The sequence below is a fragment of the Protopterus annectens genome, chromosome 14.part0 (genome assembly GCF_019279795.1).
Source record: "Protopterus annectens isolate FY-2018-M chromosome 14.part0, PAN1.0, whole genome shotgun sequence".
Taxonomy (NCBI): Eukaryota; Metazoa; Chordata; order Ceratodontiformes; family Protopteridae; genus Protopterus; species Protopterus annectens.
Window position 1 is genome coordinate 1,026,464,532 of NC_056748.1, and position 21,469 is coordinate 1,026,486,000.

Genomic DNA, 21,469 nt, shown 5'->3' on the forward strand with positions numbered 1-21,469 from the left:
TCCGAAGGAGGGATGGGCCTCCTTGAAAGTGATTATATGTACAGATCTGCAATAGTGGGACTCCACACATATCTACTGACCTCACAAGATCCAAATGTAGTGAAAGTTTTGAAACACAAGGAAAATAAAATCTAAGATGACTTCTCTGATTAATTTAGCAGAAGCATATCGACGTCAAGCAGGAATGGAAATCAGACCAGAAGTAGATAAAAACCAGGCAGCAACTGAATGTGTCAAAAAACAAAAGAAAGAATATAAGGTGAAGGACCAGATGAGAAGGCAAGAAATGTGGAAAAAAAACATAAACATAGTTGCAAGTATAGAAAACTTCTGGAAGAACCTTATGTTGATCAGGAATGAATGCAGGAATGATTAAGGAAAGGCGAATTCAAACCAAGAAATAAAAGGTTAATATTGGCAGACCAAGATAGTGGGCTACGTACACGCTGGTTTACAAAGTCCATTGAACATGTGGGAGAAACATACAAATGTAGGTTTTGTAAAACCGAACTGGAAACAGTCATGCACTTTCTTGCTGGTTGCAACACACTAATGGCAGAAGGACTGTATACTGAAAGGCATAATAATGTGGCAAGGCTGCTGCACTGGGGATTGTGAAAACATTATGGTACTGAAGTGGCTGAAAAATACTGGAAACATAAGTCATAAAGTATCTTAGAAAAGGAAGTTTAAATCACATGGGATCACCCATTACCAACAGTCCAAAAGATAGATGCTAGAAAACTGGATATAGTGGTCCAAGAAAAGAAAACAAAGGTAGCATTGATCATTGAAATTGCCACACCCAGTGACTACAGTGTCTTGCGTACAGACAGACAGACACAAAGTCATAAAATATCAGGATTTGCAGGCAGAAACGAGAGCAATGTGGAAGAAAGATACCCAGACAGTTCCAATAGTAGTAGGAATAAAGGGTCTTATAAAAAAAGAATCTACAATCATATTTAGATATGTTACCAATACATGTAACTCCATACTAACTGCAGAAGGAATCATTACTGGGTACATTGTGGGTGCTGCAAAGAGCACTACTGGCTGACATCACTGAAAAAATACTAATTTCATGAACTTTAATCATAATTTCACATAGGAATGAGGTACATTCCTGTCATGGTAATAGAAACCCCAAAGACTTGGAGAAATTAAAAAAGTGAAAAGATACCCAGACAGTTCCTATAGTAACTGGTGCAACAGATCTTTAAAAAAAAAAAAGTATTTACAATCATACTTGGATATGTTACATATAACAAATATAATTAACATGGACATGTAACCCATACGAATTGCAGAAGAAGTGATTACTGTGCACAGTACGGGTGCTGCGAAGATCACTTCTGGCTAGCATCAAAGATTGAAACAATACTAATTTCATGAACTTTAATCAAACTTTGAATTAGGAATGGTGCCCATTCCCATCATGGTATTAGAAACCTCAGGATATTCCCTATGTGAGGATCCAGTGACTAAAATAATCCAGAATAAGAAGATGAAACTGAGTGTTTCAGCCTTGACAGTATTCCACATTCATGGATAAGAGTGCTTAAAAATGTATAAGATACACCCTGCACTGATGGATTACATTACAGTGACAATGAAACAGTGGCAGACCACTTTGCAATTAAACCATAATAAAGGGCAAATTATTATTCCAGGGATAAAATTCCCTGTCACTGTTGCTATTCTGTCTTGTCCTTAACCCATTAAGCTGTCTAATTAACAGACTGGGTCATGGCTATAATTTGGCTCTTAGAAAATAACAAAGTGTAAACACTTTTCATCTTCTCTTTGTCAATGATTTAAAACTGTATAGCTCATCAGATGAGGAACTGAAAGCACAAATGCAAGTAGTCAAAACTTTTTCATATGATATAAGAATGTCATTTGGTCTTGATAAATGTGCAAAAGTAACCTTTAAAGCAGGAAAACTGCAGCACCAAGAAAACAGTTTGGGACAAAAATGTGATATAAAAGAACATAAGCAAGAGGGAGTGTATAAATATTTGGGAAGTGACGAAGGGTCAACAAAAAAAAAAGAACAAGTGCAAATAAAACGTAGTAAGGAATATTTTACAAGACTTTAATTCTGAAAACAGCGTTGACATCTAGGATCAAAAAATGAACAAATGTGAATAAATCCCAGTAAGGGATACTTTAGAAGACTTAAATTAATCCTGAAAACAGCGTTGACATCTAGGAACAAGATCCAAGCTATAAACCAATTTGCTCTTCCTGTCCTAACTTACAGTTTTGGAGTGACTGACTGGCCCCAAAAGGTGTTGGACAGATTAGACAGGAAAACAAGAAGGATGCTTCATGCTCACCAAATGATTTATAAAAATCAATGCATACCAGGATTATATATTCCCCATTCTGAAGGAGGGATGGGCCTCCTTGAAATTTATTACATGTAAAGATCTGCAATCATGGGTCTGCACACATATCTGCTGACTTCAAATGACCCGAACATAGTGAAAATTTTGAAACATTAGGAGAATAAATCTAAGATAAGTTCCCTGCTTAGTCTAGCAGAAGCATATCTATATCAAGCAGGAATGGAAATCAAACCACAGACAGATAAAAGTCAGACAGCAACTGAATGTGCCAAAAAAAACAAAAGAAAGAATATAAGGTGAAGGATCAGATGTGAAAGCAAGAAATGTTGTCAATGCATAAATATAGTTGCAAGTATAGAAGACTTCTGAAAGAACCTCGTGTTGATCAGGATCAAATGCAGGAATTGTTAAGGAGAAGCTAATTCAAGCCAAAGGATGAAAGGTTAATATTGGTGGCCCAAGATAGTGGGCCACACAAAGTCCACTGAACATGTGGGAGAAACAGACAAATGTAGGTTTTTTAAGACAGAATTGGAAACAGTCACACACACCTAATTGCTGGTTGTGACATCCTAATGGCAGAAGGCCTGTATACTGAAAGGCATAATAATGTGGTAAGACTGTTGCACTAGGGATAGTGCAAACATTATAGTATTGATGTAGCTGAAAAACACTGGAAACAGCCAAAATGCATCACAGAAAATGATGAAGTTTACATCACATGGGATCACCCATTACCAACAGTTCAAAAGACAGATGCGAGAACACCAGAGATAGTGGTCCATGAAAAGAAAACAAAAGTAGCATTGATTATTGAAATCACTACACCCAGTGACTATAGTGTCTTGTATACAGAGAAACATAAAGTCATAAAATATCATGGTTTGCAGGCAGAAATGGGAGCCATGTGGAAGAAAGATACCCAGACAGTTCCAATAGTAGTAGGAGCAATGGGTCTCATAAAAAAGAATCTACAGTCGTATTTAGATATGTTACCAGTGCATGTAACTCCTTATGAATTGCAGAAGGAGTCATTACTGGGCACATTGCGGGTGCTGAGAAGCGCACTTTTGGCTGACATTAAAGATTGAAACAATACTCATTTCATGAACTTTAATCATACTTTGACTACTTTGATTTAGGGATGGAGTCCATTCCCATTATGGTATTAGAAACCCAAAAACCTTGGAGAAATTGAAAAAGAGAGAAGCAATGTGAAAAAAGGATACCTAGTCAGTTTCTATAGTAGTCAGAGAAACAGGCCTTATAAAGAAGGATTTACAATCGTACTTGGATATGTTACTGACACATATAATGCCGTATGAACTGCAGAACTGATTACTGGGCACATTGAGCGTGCTGCAAAGAGCACTTCTAGCTATCATCAATGATTGAAACAATAACTAATTTCATGAACTTTCATCAGACTTTGAATTAGGAATGGGGTCCATTTCCATTATGGTATTAGAAACCCACAAGGATTGGAGATATTTAAAAAAAAATAATAATTATTATAACTACCTCTCAGTATTCTTTTAATATCAATGAATTAGGAAATGTGAGTGTGGTACTGTTTGGCTGTGTCACACAGCTGGATTAGAATTCTTCTCATTGCCTAAAATGGTCCAGATGGGGTCTGCATTTAGATCATGCAACACATGCATCAATAGCCCATCTGCCACTAATTTTTTATCTAGGTGTATCATCGCATATAGACAGTTTTGTCTATATACACACATACATACACCCGCATGTAGCCTCATGTGGTATGGAACCCTTGAACCTCTACAAGAGGCAGAGTAGTCACCCCCCCCCCCCGCTTACTTAAACCTACCTCTTCCTGCTCAACAGTCCAGGCCTGATAACTGAACCCAGGTACCTATATTATACTCAGGAACTCCAGCTCCGATGGAGGAATATGCTGATATGATCCTACCACATTCTGCCATTATTCTTTTCAGGAAAAACATTAACGGTAAAATTATTTCAACTCAGAAAGAATTAACCTTGGATTTAAAAAAATTCATCGAGCTTTGTCCTTTTAGTACAATACTTGCAAAAGAAAGAAAGAATTTATCAGGTGAAGTATTGTCTTTTATTTTATACGATGCCCTGATCACATATGCCGTGCTTGGAAATAGAAGTGGGTAACCTCTATGAAGGAAACTACTATAGAAAAGGCTGTTCTGGAACAGCAGCCACTGCTGGAAGGCTATTCCCTATGTGAGGATCCAGTGACTAATATAATCCAGAATAAGAAGAGCAAACTGAGTGGGTGGACCAATAACAAGTGATGTGAACTGGATCTGCCATGAGGGAGATTTTTGTCCGTCAGCTGGTTTTCACAATACAGGCTTAGTTTCTGAAGGCAAGTCTTCAGTCACGTAGGCATTGCCTCCTCACAAAGTGTGCATAAGTTTTACAATGTATACAAGCTTCTAGCCTCTACTACGAGTTTCCTTTGGCAATGCATTTGCTCATCCTTTTGTCCTTCCTGGGGAAGACAGCTGTCATTAAATGTTTTAAAACTTTCCCTTTATGACAGGTCTTTCAATAACCATTTTTTGTACTAGTTCACCAGCATAGCATACATAAATCTAACTAGTGCATTAGTTGATCGCCTGTAATGCAGTGCTGTTCTGGTATAGTCTGCACACATGCAAACACTATTAGTACAGCATACATAAATGTTTTAAACAGGATTCTTTCACCAGTGAACTCTGTGGAACTCCACATACCAATTACCTACACTCGAGTATGTTTTCTCTCTTAGCTGTATACTGTGTGTTCTAGCAATTTATTTTTTTCTGATAGTACTTTATTATACAATCGCAGACTACTAAAATTACCCAATTTCATATAAAATGGTATTAACATTAACCATTCTTTCTATATAATAGTTTTTTCCTGACACTTAAAACTTCTGTATTTATGTAAAACAGTAACTTACAGGCAAAGTGGAACAGTTGGTAATAATACATGTCAGCTATCCACAACGTAAAAATAATGCAACACTTCTGTAAAGTCAATGACCCAGTTTTAACACGGTTAAAAAAGGTGTTAGGGCATATGGGTACCTCAAATCAGACTATGTGATGTCGACTTGTGGGACATGGAATAAGTTACTATGCAATGGGTTGGGAGGGTGGCCTAATGGCTAAGGTGTTTGCCTTACAAACACAAGGTGCAGGGTTTGAGTCTCACAAGGGATAACTGGCTAGGCTTACAATGGCTCACAAGGGCAGTTAGCTTAGTACTAATCTATGAATCTATGAATCTATGAATCCTATGAATTATAACTTCCTCTTGGTGTTAATGTTTTAGCTTCAAAATATTCACAGTCTTCCACTCACAGCATCCTATCAACTGCAGACCTTCCCCTCAGTTTAAGAACAGCTGTGGAGACCATCCTCTTATTTTAACAGCTGTGGCTTCCTTTCACAGCAATCCTAGTACTGCAGACCATTTACATAAAGCAGCTGGCTTTAGTCAATAATAGGTAAGCAGAGTTTAACTATTTTAGGATATGGAAGTCTGGAGTCAATCTGCTAAGCTGACAGATACAGCTGCTAATGGGTGCGCTACACTTTATTCTGGCAAGTGTTAAACTGCTTTTTTTTCAGACTTGCAATTCATAACACATCTGGAGACATTCCCAGAATAAGACATTAATGCTTACATTTTCTTAAGAAATTCAAAAACTGTACTTTGTCAAACTCTAAATAGCTATAGAGTTAGACAGCTTTAATTAATCCAGCATGAATGTAAAAAAAAAATCTTCACAACTCTTTGCTTCTTTGGAATTTTAATTTATCCCTAACCCAATTTCCACATATGCAGCTCACAATGATCACACACATAGCAAAGTCAGCAGGTTACATGGAATTTAACCCAGTGTTCCAGAGTGTAGACCACAGATTTCATTTAATTTACTACAAGGATTAGTATGAATTGAACATCGGGCTGCAGACAATAGTTTTAAAATATTACAAATGTTATGCACACATTAACCTTGTGATAGACTATTGCATATCTGCATATACAAATCTACATTAGGCAGACTTTCCCTGAGACACCAAGTGGAAGGTGAGAGATGCTTAGTGAACAATCTTTCACAGCAGTTCAGTAACAAAGAATCAAAAAGGTAGTCACTTCAAATATATTTTCCACTGATGACAGAGATTTATTATGGTCACAACTAGTGGCAGTAAAAAAGTTTTTAAATTATATTGGATGAAAACACCATCTCTGACTTAACTACAGCCTGGAATGGTGAACTGCCCACTATGAAATGTCTGATATGAATCACTGCTGGTGAAGGGCAGGTATCTGCTAGAGTTCCACCTTTGGCATAGACTGTGAAAGAGCAGTGTAAACATTCACAGAGCAAAGTGTGGGTTTAAAGCTAAAAATTTACAACAGCAGTTAATTAGTGAGTATCTGTTGGCAGACATGGAAACTGTGGGCTTCAAATTATACAGTACAGCAGAAGGCCAGCATACAAGTCAGGACCACCATTACAAAGCAGGTGGAATATGTAGTTGGTAAAGCAGGAGGCTTTGAAATTATACTAGCAAAATAAGTGTGATACAGATAATAACACAAGATTAACCTATTGAAAGTTCTAGACTTGATAATGACATTGCAACATTACTTCGTGCCTCTCAACTATCCAAATTTTCACAAAATGTCCAGATTTTGTCTCACATTTTTTTACTTGTTTCTCATAAAATGTGTGGTTTTCTGGCAAAACATTGAGGACTGAAGTCACTAAATAGTGAAATACATTTAAGTTTCAGATTTAATATCCCACAGAAAATAGACACTAACGCAAAACCTGTTATTCTATGAAATTTATAAGAGCAATATTTAAAATTTGTCCCTGATTTTGAACCTTTACCCCCCCCCCCCAATTATTTTTGGCTTTGTCCAGATTTCTTGTGCTTAGAGTTTGAAAGGTATGCATTTCACAATTAGCAGATATATATTTAATAGCGTTACTCTTAATTTGAACATCCTCTAACTACACAGGACTGCTATACCGCACAAGTCTCATTTTCTCCATTTTGGTGTCCATAAAACTTAGAAATTACATTATGAAGTAGAAAAAGCATAAATCCGACCCTCTACTATAAACAGCATAAATAAGATTGAAGGTGTATGAGTATGTATGTGTGTAAATGAGTATATGCATGTGTTCTGCCCTGTACTGGCATACAATAAAATATTAATTTCTTGTTTTATACACATAGCTTAACAAGGACGGGTCCCTACTCCCCATGACTCTAACTGTACAAAACAGGTACTGCAGATGGATGAATGAATGATTTACTGCAACAGATTCCCAGGAAAATGATCCAGTAACGTCAGATTTCTAACATACAAGTCCCTCCTTATGTAGTGAGATACACATAAGGACCTGATGTGAAGCACTAGTTTAACATTTTGACATAAACGCTGTTTACAGACATGAAAATAAAAACATTAAAGCTAGAATCATCGTTATAAAAAAGAAGCTGCTATAGAGCAATATGGTTATCCAGTTACATTTGTTAGCACCTGTACTAAGACAGTGACACCAGTTTAATCCCAGCTGCTGTGTTCAAAGGTGCTACGAGAATTACATGAGCAGGGAGTTGAATATTAGGCGAGCAAATGAGTGTAACTAAGGAAATGAGTTTCTGAGCTGGGATTCAAGATCTGAATGACCTAGATATAGTAAAGCTTTGTTAAATTTAATTATTGTGGCTGCAAAAATGCAGTTACTAAAAACTGGAATAAAAATCTAAACCAACTATTTTTGAAGTGGTTTACTTTTACAAAACCGAATCACACTGGTGCGATTGCTCATATGAATTGTAACCATGAAAGTCAAAACAGCGACAATTTTACATGTTCGAAAATCAGCAAATCGAAAAGCAGATTCGCTGATTTTCGAACATAAATATCGAAAAAAAATGTAATGAAGTATAAAGCAGGGGGGCAAGTCCCCCACGTCTCCCTCAGTAGCAGCTGGTGACTTCAACTCAAAGGGGGGGCTGCAGGAGACAGCTGAATGGATGGGGCCAATGGGAAGGGGTGTGGCCAACTAGAAAGGGGCAGAGATATGCTCAAAACCACAAAACTGGGACTTTAATTAAATACGCTTGCCCTGGGTGCCAAACTGTCATTATGAGAGTCCAATCAAGACAAAATGAAGTGCATAAGAAAAAAAATATTTCAGTGCATTGGCTACATGACAACTTACTTAATATCTAGTTGGAAACACAAAGGTTGTGGAGCATGAAAAAAAAAATACTTTTTAAATACATTACTGGAATGCCAGTCAAAATCAAGTATAAAAAAAACAAGCAGCACTCAACTCAAACCACTTCTCCTTGCACTGCAGTTCTAATTATAATTTATATTCAGCTTTATAAAAGTACCAAGTAACATGCTGAAAGTAGCAATCTCTGTGATACAGATTACCCCCACTTGTAAAAATGTTTCTTATGCAAAAAAAACTTGCTGTGGTGCTGCCTGACAACTATCTACTTGTTTCATGGTGAAAACATAATCAAAGTAAAAAATGAACAGCAAGATGAATTACTTAAAGGATTACTGCACAGTTTATGGACCACACATGCCAGATTGGCATTCTGTTTAATTTACAGGTAAAGCCTGCAAAGCTGACTGCAAGTCTCCAACAAATGTAATGTGACTGAAAATCCTGTAATCCTGTCCTTTATTACAAATACTGTTGTATGCATTTCAATACCTAAGGCTTATACATTATCTAGCTATGTAAATATTCCCTGCATGGCAACAACAAAAAGGCTTTCAATGTTGATAATTCTTTAACAGTATGCTTATTAAAGCTTACTTGCATCTTACAATCCCAGACAATCTTACCTGATGGTCATTAGAGCATTACTACTTAAACACAGAGCAACATGCACTGCAGCAACATGCATTTTCTGAATAATAAGAAGCATAAATCAACAGTATAAAAATGTGACAGAAACCAGAACATTCTGCAAAATCAAGGATAGATGAAAAGCCACTGTAGTATTTGTCCACCTTGGATGGGGGGATACTTTGCACACTTACACTACATAACTGCTCCTTGCCTTGCTAGGACATGTCCAGAGTAACTACATGGGGGAGTGTCACAATTTGAAATGTGTTTGGCTAACATCGATGGCCCTGACATGTTTGTCATGCCTCTCAACCTCAGAGCAAGAAATCTAGAAAAAGCCATAAATAGAAGTGGGACAAAGGCCCAAAAATAAGGACAATTTTTAAATATTGCTCTTATAAACTTAGAAAGATAATAGAATAGTAGGTCTTGTATTAGTATGAATTTTCTGAATGGTATGAAATCTGAAACTCAAATGTCTGTCATTATTTTCCAACTTCAATATTTAATGATTTGCCAGAAAACCACAATTCAATGAAAAACAGACCAAAATTGGGATGCAAAAATATAAAACAGCCACACAATACAGCTGGGAATCTGTCAGAAAAGGGACACTTTTTTAATAAATGTTATGATTTAATTGCTATGTAATTGTTGTACTTGCTATGGAGCTTTTCTCCCCGGGCCTCCACTGAAAATGAACATATATCCAGTTGGACTATCGCGGTCAAAAAATGTAAAATAAATAATATAAAAAAAAAATAAATATTAGTAGTGTTAAGTTGAGCAGCTGACAAAATAAGAGAATCTACATGCATTTCTAAAATAAAAGTAATCTGTAACTCTGATCATTACAATTACTTATTAATTGTAAACCCTCCATGTTTCTTCCAAAATTGCTATTTTGTGGAGTGATTATTAGGGGGAGAGCAACTTTTTGAGCCAACATTGGGGACAGTTGAGAGGTTTGGATATACATAATTCTATAAAACAATTTATTTGCGCATACCTCTCAACCTCTTAATGCAGGAAATCTGGACAAGGCCAAATATATTGGGGGAACAAACAAACAGTACTAAAAGTTGCTCTTGTATAAACTTAGACAGTTGATAGAATAACAGGTCTTGCTTTAGCATGCATTTTTCCAAAGGGTATGAAGTTTGAAACTCAATGTCTGTAATTATTAAGTGACTTCAATCCTAAATTATTTGCCAGAAAACCACAAATTTTATGAGGAACAAACCAAAAATAAGAAGCAAAAATCTATTCATTCTGTGAAAATCTAGACAGTTGAGAGTATAGTTCAGCCGGGAGAATTGTGCGGCAGAAATCCTACACGACGGACTTAGCTCCCTAAGTGTGGACAATAAGTACCCCCGTTCAAAAAAAAAAAAAAACAGAGATCTGGAGAAGTGATTGCTTCAGTCTGGCTTCATCATTTTCAGTAGCATTCAGACTCAGTGAAAATATTCAGTAACAAAAAAAGTTTGTGCTTGTAGACGGTTGATTTAACTGGTTCCTAATCGAACACATCCAACCAAGAACCGAGAGGGGGCGTACCTGAGCTAATCAGATAATCAATAAACACCTCCCTGATTTGTATTAAATTATATTCCTTGTATAATACAGTACAGTTGTTAGACAGCGTTTTAAATTTAATGTTTTGAACATTTTTCCAGTAAACAATGAAACAAAATGCACGCACCAATAATGGCAAAACTGCCCAATTCATAACATTTCCATCATAAAAGTCTACTCAGACTTCTACAATCCACCAGTATCAGTAAATATCCACAATCTCTGCAGAAGTAAAAGTCATCTAAATAATTCCACATTAGAGAGATCTGTAACTAATGAAGAGGTTGCTGCTAGCAAACAGCTTTATATTTCATTGTTTCATCTACAAATAAAGTGCCTGCTGCCCTTGAGGAATAAGCTGCCTATGTTACATTTAAAAAAATGATAAGCTAGTAATATTGCAATAAGGAATGGATGGCAAACTGATAACAGGTTCATAGTTACTAGGTATTTCCATCAAAGAGGACATTCTCAGGACTGCAGCATTCAGCCCCTTTAAAAGTACAACACAGTACAGTATCAGCAATGCATGTACATACTGTGGGAATAGAACCCACAGCCTTCTGCATCAAAAGCAAGTACACTATCTGTTGTGCTATTAACAATGCAAGTAGACTCAGTATATGCAGCACTAAACTTCTCATAAAGCTCTCAGCTCCTTGTAAAATCCACTCAGCACTCAACTGTATATCTCAACTTTGCAGCACAAATCTGGAAAAAGCCAAAATTTATTGGGGGAGAGGGAGACAAAAGCCCAAAAAACAGAGACACATTTTAAACTTTGCTTATATAATCTTGGAAAGTTGCTAAAATAAAATGTTATGTTACCACCATGCATTTCACTGCCAAGGCTTGAAACCAGGACCCTATGCACGGGTCTATATCAGAAGATCGAAATTTCAAAACTTTGAATCTGATATGGTCAACACCATATGATTGAAGTTTTGAAACTTCATATCTTTTAATGGAGATCTTCATACAGCACGGAAAGGGAAGATTTCCCTTTTCTGCACTGTAGTGTGATCTTGGAGTTGGTATATTTAAGTAGCGGGGGGTGTGGGGGTGCAGGGGGGCTTGTCCCTCTGCTTAGATCATTTAAATGGTTTGTTTTTGTAGGTGGTTGTGTTTTATTACCTTTTCAATGTTTCAAAACTTGGATTATATGATGTCGACCATATCAGATTTGAAACTTTGAACATGTAATGTAGACCCCTATGCACTACAGTCAGAGCAACATACCATTATGCCATATACGCTGTTTCTTGAAAGAAATGAAGACTGAAACTTAAATGGCTATCATTTAGTGAATTCAGTTCTCACCATAGCTCTCAACCTCTTAGCACAAAACACTTGGACAAAGCCAATAATGGGGGAATACAGCCCTCCGACATATTCAGTGAATTCAGTTCTCAGTTCTTACCATAGCTGTCAACGTCTTAGCACAAAAAACCTGGAGAAAGCCAATAATGGGGGAATACAGCCCCAAAATAGCGGTAATTTTCAAATATTGATTTTATAAACTTAAAAAATTGCTAGAATAAAAGGTTTTGTGTAGTGTTACCAATATATTTTCTGAAGAATATGAAGTCTGAAATTCAAATGCTAGTCATCAGATTCAGAACAAACATATGAGGCAAAAATCTGCAGTGGTGGTGGGTAGGGAATTCAGGCTCTTGCTACACTTCCGAGCCATCCCTCAGTCCAAGAGTGAGTTCCTTGCAGATATTCCCTACCATGCTTGCTTCCAAGCCATCAGTTTCCCTTGGCTAATTACAGCATCGGTGGTTCCAATATATTCCCTTGTCAGCAGAGCCTGGTTCCGATATATTCCCTTGTTGGCAGAGCCTGATTCCGATATATTCCCTTGTCAGCAGTCCAAGAACTTCTGAATTTAATTACAGCATCTGCATATATTTCCTTGTCGAGTCTGAGAACAAACAGTCCAATTCTGCCACCATTACTCCCTTGCAGTAGCACTCAGTCCAAGACTGCATGTGTGCTGGGAGTGGGAGTCAGCCAGTCCAATATGAGCCAGGAGTGCTGGGGAGCCAGTTGTTATGTAGACTGCAGACATTGCAGTCTGTTCCCCTTGCAGTCTATGCAGTTACAAACCGCATAGACTACTGGGGCATCTACACTGATTTCCTTGTTTTTGTAACCCGGACTGGTTAGATGGCAGTCTGGATAGGAAAGCACATAGGGAAAAGGCAGTTCAGATAGGAAAGCAGACATGCTCAGGACTTGCAGCTAGTTTTCTGTTTTCATTTTGCAGCTGGGGGGTGCTGCAGTCTTGCAGTCCAATAGCACGAGCCACCCCTGCCTCCCCACTTTAATATTCTAACTCCGAGATCGCACCACAGTGGGGAAAGGGACCATTTTCTGATCCCCACTATAGTGCAATCCACCCCAAAATGCCGAATGACATTTGAACCTTTTTTCGTTCGGCATTTGCAAACTTTGCAAACAGCCTTTCAGACAATTACTGTTCGCCCTTGTGCAATACGCACACATGAAGGTAAACCTTTTGAAGTATATACATCACTTATATTGTTATTTATCCTATAATATTTGAAAAATGTGAACTTGTTAGTATGGTCTGATTACTTTTATATAAATGTAAGTTTGCCTATATCACAAGTGATAATTCAATAAATGTGTTAAAAACATGAGCAGTAAGTTAATCATCTGACTGAAGCACAGCAAAGATGCATAGATAACTGTCAGAGGACAACATTTATACACTGGTAAGAAGAAAGAAAGAATGGAAGCAAATATTAACCTGAATATTGTAAAATAGCAAACCAAAAGGCCCCAAAACACACAAAAGCTAATGCTGGAAAGAGATGAAAATAATGTAAAAAAAAAAAAAAAAGATGATGACCAACAAGGCTGCCATGACCATAAAAATATATTTTTTATTAAAACACGGATAAGCACTTTCGCATTGGTTAACGCTTCCTCAGATCCATTCAAAACAGATTAAAACACACTTTTAAAATTAAACGCAAGACCAATCACAAAACTGCTGAACATTACAACCAATGATATCATGAATTCAATTTCCTCCCTCTCAAGGCTGGTTTTAAACAGACATTAACATTAATGCCTGGGTACTTATCAGCTTGTAGTTTAGGTATCCATTTTAATTCCAGATTCTCTATGTAGTTATTTAAGTTAGCACCTCTAGGGTTAACTCTCACACATTGTAAAGCCCTGAAGGAAAATGTATGCCCATGATTCTCATTAATATGCTTTACCAAAGCATTTTTTTTATGATGTTTACTTTTATATCATACATATGTCTTATGATTCTATCTTTCCATTTCCCCTACATAAAAACTGGCACAAGCATCACAAGTATCTAAACAACAATATGTGCTGTCTGGCAATCAGCATAAAACATAGGTTTAAAAATAAAATCAAATACAGGATGCTTACAAATCTGTTGTTTCATAATGAATGAGCATGCTTTACACCTAGAGCAGGGAAAGGTGCCTAATCTTTGTGAAATATGTCTTTGCAATGGTGGTCTTAGATTACAAAACAAATCTTTCAAGTCATTAGAATTCCTGAAGCCAAGCCTTGGTTTGCAGCCTACAATTTCTGCTGTCTCAGAGTCTACAGTCAACAACTGCCAGTTCTTGGAGATGATATCACATACTGGATTCACATCATTGGTAAATTTAGTCAAGAACCTCAAACCATGATGTGAAAAGGATTTTATCTTTCACCCATTGGTTACCAAACTATGACCAACAGAATAATATGGTTTGGTTGTAGTACTTCTGTTATTTAAAACCTGATTGCTAATGCACTCTACCAGTTTCTTATTATAGCCTCTAGACAGAAATTAGTCAGAAAGTAACTCCATATTCTTGGCACAGTCATCATTTGCAGTACACAGCCTAGATATTCTATTAAATTGGCCCTTTAATGACATTGGAAAACACATGTCTAGGATGCATGCTATTGTACATTAATAGACTATTCTTCCAGCATATCTTCCTGTACAATGTTGTATCAATCTGGCCAGAGACATCCTTCCACAATTTTAACATAAAAAAAATCAGTGATATAAACTGTTGTAACTCTATTTCATCACCATCCCACAGAATAAAGATGTTGTCCACAAAATGACGGTAAAACTTAATAAAGTTGGAATATAGGGCATTATTGAGAACAAATTTCTCTTCCCAGTGATACATCACAAGGTTGGCATATGAATTTGCACATGGAGTGCCCATTGCAACACCCCATTTCTGCCAGTAAATATCTTTGCCAAACATGAAAACATTATTATCCAATATTAACTCCAGTAAGGTACAGATAAGCATAATAGTATCATTCTTATAATCACTTTTGTTGCCGAATATTTCCCTTACAGCCTGTATGCCAAACTCATTAGGAATACTCATGAAGAGATTCTTAACATCAAGTGTCACAAGAAACCAACTGGATGCCTCACTGATGTTATTCATAAAGTGATGTAAATCTGTTAGAAAATTATTAGTGTCTCTTAGGAGAGAAGTTAATGAACTCAGGTCTTTTTTTAACTTTTCTTCCATAAAAATGGAAAGTGGCTCCATTACCCACCCCGCCCTAGCCAGAATAGGGCATAACGGTGGGGCAAGGGGTCTTTGTGCACCTTAGGTAACCCCTTTATTAGTGGCATTAGAGTTTGTTCCACATATAAAAACTGGTAAAGTTGTTCAATTATCTGACTTATTAATAAATCATACAGCATATCATACACATGTCTTGTTAATTTATCAACGCCTCCCATGTTGAACTTTACATAAGTCTTATCTTCACTGAGGAGGCTGTACAGAGAATTACAATAATCATTGATATTCAGTACAGTCAAGGCAACCCCTTGGCTGGTCTTATACAAATATTAAAATTATTCATTAAAGATTTCAAGGCTTTCTGTTCTGCCAAACTCATATTACAGAAATCCTTTTTGTGGGGGATAAAAAGTATACTTGTATGGTTGTGGTAGCCTTGCTGGTCATCATTTTTTCTACATTATTTTGATCTCTTTCTAGCATTGGCTTTTGTATGTTTTTGGACCTTTTGGTTTGCTATTTAATCTTTAATGAATAATAACGTGTTAAATTAAGTCCCCATTTGCCTGCATTGGTGGTAGCTCAGAAAAAGATGTATAATTTGTGTTAACTGATGTATGTCATTTACAGATCTTGAATATAAATTCAAGAACAGCTAGGAAGACCTATGCTTATTATATGTAGGTAAATTTACAGAATTTGTTAAAAAAAAGAATAATTGCTACTCTGAATTACTGTAATTTCTCAGGACAAGTGGTACATAAACAACGTATTACACAAACTGTTATAACAGTATTATTTTTGTAATATGTTTAGCAGATGTCAGTGTAAATACTTTAGTTGTTTTTATCTGTTATTCATTGTGTTAACTTATTTGAACACCTCTATGTTAAAATCTATGAGATTATTTGTTTTATGTAAAATCAATAAAATTTAAAAAAAAAAAAAAAAAAAAGATGTATAATTGAGCATCATCAGATTTCACAGCAATTGAAGACATTTTTTTTCAAATAAGCAGAAATAAAAAATTCATTACCACCTCTATGTTGAATATAAGCACAAGATAAGCACAATGTTTCAAAGATTCTGGTTAATAGCATTTCAAATTAAAACTTCATTGAATTATCTTTGTGAACACACCACTAAATATTCAAATGTCCTTTATTGCCAAATGTTTGCATTTATAAAATTGGCTACTAATACTGTAATTGTATTATCAGAATATTATGTATTGTATTAGTATTGCGTGTCTCTACATCTGCTTGTGATATTTTCAGTTGTTTCTCTTTGTGGTGTTTGGACATGATGGTCATCTCCAGTTATAACTACATTTAAAATTTATGCAATTTGGTGTAAAATCTATATTAAAAGAACGTTAACTGTATGTGATACATACATGGTCAGAGTTGTGCCTAGGCAAATGCGTAGGATGCTTTGCTTGAAATAGCTGGAAAGGCACTTTTTTCATTTTAGTCATTTATTTTTTAGAGCAATAAAATACTTTGATTAGTTGCCCTAAAAAACAGATAACACAAATAACACGCAGCGCTCTGTTTCAATAAGAAGCAGCTGCACCTCAGTAGGACAGGTAGCCTGGGGGGTGGGTGCTTCACTTAACTTGACCATTCATGCCAATCAAGCAGTGTCATGCTAGACATGAGCATTGACCTCGCAATGTTTAAATTAGTAGGCACAGAGTGGTAGTTCTGTCCGTCGAGTGTCTGAAAGAATGTAATGCTTTTTATTTTTTAAATAAACTGTAATATCAGACTTAACAGATCAGCTTTATCTTCAGCCTGGGAATGGGGGCATTTATTTATATTAGGGTGATTTTTCTTGCTTTAAGCTGATATGTGAATGTAATAGTATGAGACAGAAAGCAGTGACCGAAGTAAGAATTATTTAATATGATGGCAGTGATCAGCCAGATATTTTTTGCAATGTTTACAGTGATTTGTATGGAGCAACTTGGAATACTTTCATGTGCACACCTCTCAACCTCTTTGCCAAAGAAATCTGGACAGAGGTTAAAATAATAGGGGGACAAGGATACAAAAATAGGTACAGAATTTAAAAATATGTTCTTATAAATTTAGAAAGTTGCTAGAATAACAGGTTTTGTACTAGCAAGCATTTTCTGGAGGATGTAAAGTTTGAAACTCAAATGTATGACATTATTTAGTAACTTCAGCCCTCAGTGATTTGCCAGAAGAGCACAAAATATGAGGCAATAATCTGGACCTTCTGGGAAAATCTGGACAGTTGAAAGGTATGTTTAATGTGTGGTATCTTGTTTGAGAAGGACTAGCAAAGGTGAAATGTATTATGCAGTCATCAGTCCTCATGGCTATAAGTGCTGGGTGAGGTTTGGGCATAACTCTTGTCCCTCGTCTGATCAGGACAAAACAGATGAACAGTTGTGGGTTCTGTTCATAGGTGTGTACTCGGTTAATGGCCATGGAGCCTTTACAAGCCTAGCCCATAGGATTACCCATGCATCGTGCCAATCGACCTTTGTTCCCAGTGCCTCTGTTGAGTAGAGCCACTGGAGTGATCCCCGGGGTAAATTTTCTATTTCCCATCCACTCATCAAGATTTCTCTTGAAGAGGGCCAGTGAGGTGCTCTATTTGACATGTATGGGAAATCTATTCCATAGCACGGGCAGTCTCTGGGTTATAAACATATCCCTCCAGCTTGTTCTGTTGATTGTGGTAATGAGGTTGAGGTCTCTGGAGCATGTGGTGTGGAAGGATTGGGATTTCTTTAGATGTTGCGTTTCTAACAGAGCTGGGTCAGACATGGCTTTGTAAGTCAAGTAGAGATTGCCTCTAAGTAGGCAATATGAGACAGGGAATAGTTGGAGTTTTTTTGAGTCTGTCCATATAGGACAAGAGTTTAAGGCCTAGGATCCTCTTTATGAGGTACTTTTCCAGCCTCTCCAGTTTTGCTAAATGGGCCATTGTACTCGATGATTGGCCTAATGAGGGAAGAATAGAGGGAGACACTGACCTTGTTCTTCCTGGATGCAAAACCCTTAGTAATAAGATGCGCCACACAGAAAGACTTTTTGACTACAGTGGCAATACGGTAGTCAAAAGAAAGGTTGCTGTCAACCTGTGTTTCCAGATCTCTTATAACACCTTCAGTGGTAATTCATGGGAACTGGGTTTTGCCCAAAGAGGATGATGGCATTTTTTGGCATTGAGCTTAAGGCCATGGTTCGGACACCAGTCATTGGTTTCGGTGAGGCCTTTCTGTAGGATATCAACATCACCTGGGGAGTTAATAATAGCTCCCAACTTCCAATCGTCTGCAAACTTTGTCAGCCAGAGTCCCTTTGTGTTGGCCTGGACTTCAGACAAGTAGATACCAAACAGGAGAGGACCCAGGATTGAACCCTGTGGGACTCCACTTGTGACTGGCCGGCAGTCTGACTTGGAGTCAGCTACTTTCACACTGTGGGTTCTATCTGTAAGCCAGTTTGCAACCCACCTAGTGATATAAGGGTTGATGCCTAGCTACGTGAGTTTTTCTATGATTCCTGAGTGGGGAATGGTATCAAAGGCCTTGGCCAGATCAAGGTAGGCCGTATGAACCATCTTGCCTTCATCCACAGCTCTGGTGACTGACTCAAAGAAGTCGACCAGGTTGAGCAGGCATGATCTACCCTTCACAAAACCAAACTGTGTGGGATCCAGAGTTTGGAGATTCCCTAGATCCTTGTTTATTAGGTCCATGATGTTGTGTTCCATAGCTTTGCATATCAGACTTGTCAGGCTAATGGGGCGATAGTTCCCAGTGTCCGTGGTTGCTCCTACTTTGTGGAGAGGGATGACTGTAGCAGTGCCCATTCAGTATGGACAAAGCTCGAGGTGAGGCTGTGATTGAACAGGGCACACAGGTGAGGTGCCAGTTCACCCTGTAGTTCATGTAGAACACAGCTGGGGATATTGTCAGGTCCCATAGAAGCTGTATTCTTGGCCTTGAACAGTGCTGTTTTAATCCGTGCAGCAGTAATACTGGGTGCCTGGCAATCTACTGGTATTGTGATTGGTCCTTTGGTGGGGGAGACAGTGGTAAAGTTGGCACTGAATCTATCGGCCAGTATATTGGTAATATCTGTTGGCTCGGTATAGGAGGTACCATTGTGCAGTAGCTCAGAGCAAATCTGGGTATTGCCATGGAGTTTCTTTTCATAAATATAGAAGGCCTTGTGGTTGTCTTTATAATCTGCTACAGTTCTATTTTCATAGCTAGCTTTAGGGGATTTGATGAGGGAATGTCAATTTTTTGCTGAGGCTGATAAGGGAGTTTTTCCAGCCTTGAGACTTCACCTTATTCTGTATCAGTTTCCGGCTTCTGTTGCAGAGTTTGTTCATGGCAGGGGACCACCAGATTGGCTTCCTTTTTTTGAAGGAGAGCATCTTCGTTCTATTGGTTATGGCGAGATCTATGCATTTGTGTATGTGTTCATACAGTGCATTGGTGTATGATTCGGCAGTCATGCAACTATTCTCCATTTGCATGGGTGCTGTGAAGTTAGCCACCTCTGTTTTCAGGAGTCCAAAGTTAGCTTTGGAGAAGGTTTTCATGGTGGTTACCTTTGCAGGGCAGGTGGGAGGGATGTGGATTTCCAAGGTGATTAGTTTGTGGTTGGATCTAACCAGGGAGGAGTTGATTATTGGTGTAGAGCAATGGTTGCACATGTTAGTAATGACCAGGTCAAGGATGTTGCTACTTCTAGTGGGGATAAGAACGTGCTGGTCCAGGGCATTGGAATTAATAAATTACAGGAAACATTGGGCAAGTGTATTGGTACACCAGTAGTTTTCCCAGTTAATGGAGGGGTAGTTGAAGTCGCCCAGTATGAGAGGGTTAGGTTGGACCCTAATATTCTCCAGGGTGCTTAGGAATGTGGAGTGTGAGTCTTTGGACATGGTTGGGGATCTGTAGCAGGCTACGACGTGAATCGCTGTCTTACCGAATGTTAGCTGCCAGTCTGGAGGTGTGCGCATCCTTTATGAATATGGAAACACCACTGCCTTTGGACCTTTGGTCCAAGTTCTGGGGCCGAAAGGTGTGGAATGAGTTATAGTCTGGTAGTGCAGGGGTACTTTCTGCTGTCTTGAACCAGGTCTCTGTTACAGCACAAATGTCGATGTTCTCCATTTTAAGGAGTGCTTCGAGCGAGTGCACTTTGAGATTTAGACTTTTAGCATTGAGCAGCATGCTCCTCAGATTGCATTTGTTTGTAGCTGTTATGGTGGTAATTTGGTCTTTGGAACACCGCCTAAAAAAGGCACTATAGGGGTGGTAAGAGCCTTGGCTAGTATCCAGAAGCCCAGGGGTGAAAGATGCAGGCCAAGCAGCTTTATTGTACACAAACACATCAGGATTGAGGTTTTGTAACTTAAACTTAAATAAACTTATAAACAGACTGACTGCCACATTCACACAGGCTCATACTCTGGCTGTTCTCTCAAAATGGCACTACTGCTGCCTGCACGTGCTCAGTATTTAAATGCAAGTGTCACTTAGAAATGCTTCTTAAAGTCATGACACACACTATGTTATACATCCTCCTCCTTTGAGAAATTGTTGATACAACAATAACATTGATTGACATGCAATTGTATAAATAATCTTTTGTCAAGCAATTATACAAAACTAGATACATATGAAACAATCATGTCCAGGTTAGTGTATTTCACACTGGGCCTAAAGATACAACCAAATCATGTGATATAAAAACTGGAAGTAGGTTTAGCAATGAGAATTGTATTTACAGAAGGTTCATCTTTGGGGACATCATCAGGAACGGGAGTTATCAAGACATATTCAGCCATCAGAACATTGTCTGGATTGCTCTGAAATCTAGAGTTTGTATTACAGGTATGATGCTGCGATATCGGTTCTGATACAGGAAGTTGTCTGTGATTTTCCTGTGTTCCACACCGTCTGCCTTTACTATGTATGATCTTGGCTTGGCACAAATAGCTGTCATTTGACCAATCTGGTCGAAGCCTTTCACTGTTTGCATCCTCACAATCTCTCCTTTCTCCAACAGACAAAG